Source organism: Octopus bimaculoides, chromosome 3 (assembly GCF_001194135.2).
Source record: "Octopus bimaculoides isolate UCB-OBI-ISO-001 chromosome 3, ASM119413v2, whole genome shotgun sequence".
NCBI lineage: Eukaryota > Metazoa > Mollusca > Cephalopoda > Octopoda > Octopodidae > Octopus > Octopus bimaculoides.
Window position 1 is genome coordinate 111,730,590 of NC_068983.1, and position 5,514 is coordinate 111,736,103.

Here is a 5,514-nt window from a genome sequence, read left to right on the forward strand (position 1 = left end):
TGTGTGTGTGAGTGTGTGTGTGTGTGTGCATGTGTGCATGCGTGCGTGCGTGTGTGTGTGTGTGTGAGTGTGTGTGTGTGTGTGTGCGTGTGTGCGTGTGGTGATTTGTGAACCACTTGAGATGGATTTAATTATTGTTGGGACAGACTGTGAGAGACAAACAATCACATATAGTAATATAGACAGATTGGCAAAGCAAGAAAGGGCGTGAGGGGAAAAGGAAAAAAGAGGGAGAGAGAGTGGGAGAACTAGTGAGATAGAAAATGAGTCACCAGACATCAAACAATTTTCTTTTACTTTATTGATCTAACTTCACATAAAATTATTATATATATATATACTATGTTTGTGTGTGAGTGTGTGTTTATGTGTGTGTGTGAGTGTGTGTTTATGTGTGTGTATGAGAGGGAGAGGGAGAGAGAGAGAGAGGGAGAGAAAGAGATCAAAATCTTATATTGATACAAGACATACAGTATAACTGTATCTGTGTGTACCAGTGCTAAAAGAGTGTTAAATAGCAATATGTGATAAGTGTACAATGTCCCATAAAGTTGCTTTTGAGGTTTTTTACTGGATTGTCAGGAATATCAAGGGAACAAATTTTCATTTCAACAGATTAACCATAATCTTACCAGGAGAGTTTCATCAAAAACTTCTAGTAGTTTCCACAAGAGCTAGAGTCGATCAAATCGGTAGTGCTTTAAATTGTTGAATTTAAGGAGGCATCTTAAGAAACTTGAACTGGAAACAAATATGAGAGCTTACCTTAATGAAGATCAACATTCAACCGATTTTGCCACAAGACATTTAGAACATGAAGAAGGAGTTGTTGTACCTGATCAGAGCAGAAACATATCTATGGCTGAGATTAGTGAATTGGCAAATTAAGAATTGAGATAAAAAATAGTAATCATTCCCAATGTTGAACATGACTATCACAGGTGCACAAATATCTCAGTAAATAACCGATACTTCCCCAAAGGAATAACAGTGTTAAAGTGATGAATGAGCTAATTTTTCAACAGCTGCATTAAGATGAATGTGTCAATAAGTCTATAGACATAGTTTTAAATTCTGCACAAACTGTAAGCTACTCTATTAAATTCCACAACAGCCTCATACTGAAGAAATGGTCCTAAGTTATTCTTCTAAAGGAAATTGGGATGCTCTGAATTTGATTCTGAATTATGGTACAAGGTTGATGATAAAATATTTGATGTCATCTCTTACTGAAGCAACAAAGCCCATAGTTTATGCTGCTGATATAGATGACAAAAAATAGTGCTATTATGAGGAGGTTACTGAAAGAGGAGAATGCATAGAATAGAGAGGGAGTAGCCTCATTTTGACCACACTGCAGAACTGACAATTCAAGTTAACAGAAATGTGGTAGATAACACAATTAGGGACATGAAGGTAGGAAAAGCTCAAAATATCTGATGAGGTAGGTTATATGATAATCACCCAGATAAATGATCGAGTAATGTAGCAAAGTATTTTGTTATCCAATAACTAGTGTAGTAGCATCATTGCAGACTGTTACAAGATCAGAGAAGATTCACTTGAGAGAGGGAAAATTATAAAGGCATTGAACTGTTGAATCAGGTTATGAAAGTCATGGATTGAGAAAATCAAACGACTATTGATCCATAACAGAGTAAATTTAAATGGGATGCAGCTTCGCTTCTTGTCTAGAAGAGGTACTTGAAAAGTAAATATCTCAGTAAGACAAATGCAGAAGAAAAACTTTGTTAAGAATGAACCACTATCCTGACATTTATTGACTTCAAGCCAACCTTAGCTAGGATACCACATTCAGCAGTTTAAAGGTCACTAAGAAACTAGGTTTCGGGCAGTGAGCTGGCAGAAACGTTAGCACATCAGGCGAAATGCCTAGCAGTATTTTGTCTGCCATTACGTTCTGAGTTCAAATTCCGCTGAGATCGACTTTGCCTTTCATTCTTTCTGGGTCGATAAATTAAGTACCAGTTACGCACTGAGGTCGAAGTAGTCGACTTAATCCCTTTGTCTGTCCTTGTTTGTCCTCTCTATGTTTAGCTCCTTGTGGGCAATAAAGAAATAAGAAACTAGGTTTAGACGAATAGCTGTGCAAGCTATGTAAAAAGAAGCAATTAGTAAAGTGTAAATAAATGTGGTGTGATAGTAGGCGTCCATCAAGGTCCAATGCTCAGCCCTCAACAATTCATTTAGACCTGCTGGCAATCACAATGTGTAGTTTAAGAATTTCAGACTGGCTGTCCATAAAAGAATCTTCTATGTGGATGATCACAAAGTGGAATCAGAGAGGAAATTCTTGGCATGGAAGACACTTGTCCAAAGTGTCATGCTGTGGAATGAACCTGAAACAACAAATAAACTTCATAACTATGCAGCCTATATATACATACATATATGTCTGCACACACACGCACACACGCACACACACACACACACACACACACACACTCACACACACACACACATGTATGTATTTATGCTTGTAATTATATATGTATACAAACACATCAGGCTTATAATTTTCACTTCATTTTAATAGTAATCAAAAATGTGATGGAATTAAGTAAAATAACTAACATTTATTAAACTGTGGTCAGGACCACAACATAATTAAAGGTACCAACATGAAACTGCAAGGGAAGTTTTTAATTTAAATAGGAACACTTTAAAATGAGTGGCTTCTGTATCATATAACCAAAGGTGGTCTCAGGTGACTTCATATCAAAATGATTAATTTACAATATCTTATTGTTAACATCTGCATACTCTACCATCCTTTTAGTTTGTAACTGAAAACTTACTGATGAGGAACAATAAAATATAGAATTGCACAATTATAGTGGTAAAATAAATGCAATTAGTTTAACAACGAAATACATTTTGGAATGCTAGGATATTCAAACATAATAGTTCATTTTACTCTCAGAAAATGTTACTGTTTTGTTAGTCTTTTACATCTTGATTATATACTATAACATATATCAATGTATCTATATCAATATTCATATATCTGTATGTATGTATGTATGCATGTATGTATGTATGTATGTATGTGTGTGTGTGTCTGTGTGTGTGTGCATGGATGCGTATGTATATGTGTTGTGTGTTTGTCTGCATGCTTGTATGTATATATATATATGTATATGTGTATGTATAATATATATATATGCATGCATATATTATATGCACACACGCATACACAATCACACATATTCATATATATATATATATATATATATATAAATATATATATATATATATATATATATATATATATATATATATATATACATACATATATACACATATATACATATATTTCATGATGTTTTCTTGATATTCTATATGAAATAAAAACTGTTTTTTAACTCAAGCTGCAAGAATGTCTAGAGGGAAATTAATATATCATTTCTGCTATGTATGAGATACAAGTAAATCCAATAACGCATTCATTAGTGATAAGAGAGTCTTAATACATGTTGCTGTTATTGTAGTTGCTGTTGTTGTTCTTGTTCTTGCTTAGTCTCTCTTCAACTCTGATAGAGCAGACCCATGATGATTAAAAGTACTTCATCCATAGCCAGACCATCTTTTTTTCTCTAAACAGGAATCCAGATCCTCATTATCTAATGTTTCATTTTCTAACATTCTTAAGACTATGATTTAAATGAAATCTGGTTACTATTTCTTGCAAATCAAACCATGTAGATGCTTCGTTTGCAGGAAATAACAACTATGAAGTTACTCCATATCGATAGGTTTTGGATTTCAGTTTCATATCTTTTATTGGTTACTCGTTTCAGATGTTAGACTATGGCCATGCTGGGGCACTAACTTGAAAAATTTCTCATCAAATGAATTGACTCTAGTACTTCTTTTTTTTTTTTAAGCCTGGTACCTATTCTATCTATATCTTTTGCTGAACCACTAAGTTATGGCTGTGTAAACACACCAACACTGGTTGCCAAGCGGTGGTAGGAGACAAACACAGATACAAAGGCATGCACACACACACGCACACACACACACACACACACACACACGCGCGCGCGCGCGCGTTTATATATAATGAGCTTCTTTCAGCTTCCGTCAACTGAATCCACTCACAAGGCTTTGGTCAATCTGAAGCTATAGTAGAAGACCCTTTCCAAGGTGCCACACTGTTGGAATGAAACCAGAACCATGTGGTGGGGAAGCAAGCTTCTTATAACTTTCAGCCTGTTATTCTCTCTCCACACTGAACAATATGTAGATGATTTTCCTAACAGTTTTACATTTTGCTGACTCCTCATCAGCAGATACATACTCCCTCATACTTTTGTCCAGGAAGAGAACTTATAGCAAAGCACTATTTAAATCAGACATAAGCTAGAAGTGTTAAATGCTTCACTAATTTTGATATTGCACATTCATCTTTGGTGGGATTAAATAATTGATAAATATTTATGAACATAGCATGTATTAGAAACATATCAAGGCAATCTCCTTTATTTTACTAAGTGAGAATGGAACACCACAGTATTCTGTATTTACATCTGTATGGAGTTTCATAGCACAAGTATTAACAAATTGTCATTTAATGTTTTTAAATTTGATCTTAGATTAGCATGCCAGGCAAAATGCTTAGTGGTATTTCATATGTCTTTACGTTCTGAGTTCAAATTCCGCCATGGTCGACTTTACCTTTCATCCTTTAGGGGTCGATAAATTAAGTACCAGTTGCATACTGGTTCGATCTAATTGACTGGCCCCCTCCCCGAAAATTTCAGGCCTTGTGCCTAGAGTAGAAAAGAATATATATAGAATTATATTTATTTTCATTGTTGCTTGCATCTAATTGACAGTAAGGGGGTTGGGTGGACCATTACAGTAAAACCAGTTCCTATTCAGAACTCGTGCCCTCACTCATATTTCTTATTTTGGTTTGTTTTCTCTGGCTGGATGCCCTTCCCATTACCAACCATTTTACAGAGTATACAGTATGCAATTTATCAAGGAACCAGCATTTTGTCTGTGACAAAACTAAAACATTCTTTCAATTCTACATCATCTTCACACAATCGCTGAGCATTTTGCAGAATATACTCAGTGCATGTTATTATGGCACCAGCACTAGTGAGGTTGCTTTGTACTCTCTAAGATTGCAGAGTGTTATAAGATACAAATATTTGGTAACAAAGTCTTCACTACTCTATAATCTAGCAGTTCACTGAAGCCAAAGGTTAAGATGAATTGTATGGAGAGTGATGACAAAGGAAGAGACTGTATGTGTTTTTAGATAATGAGGAAAACAATGTGACAGGTAGGAAGTATGCCTGAGTATGAAGGTAGAAACATAGTGAAGGGGTGAGTGATTAGTAGAGGTGGAGGGTGTGCCAACCTTAGTTACACTTGCAGCACAGTACAGTAGATATGAAAGAAAGAAAAAAATGTGTGTGTGTGTGTGTGTGAGAGAGAGAGAGAGAGAGAGAGAGAGAGAGAGAGAGAGAGAGAGAG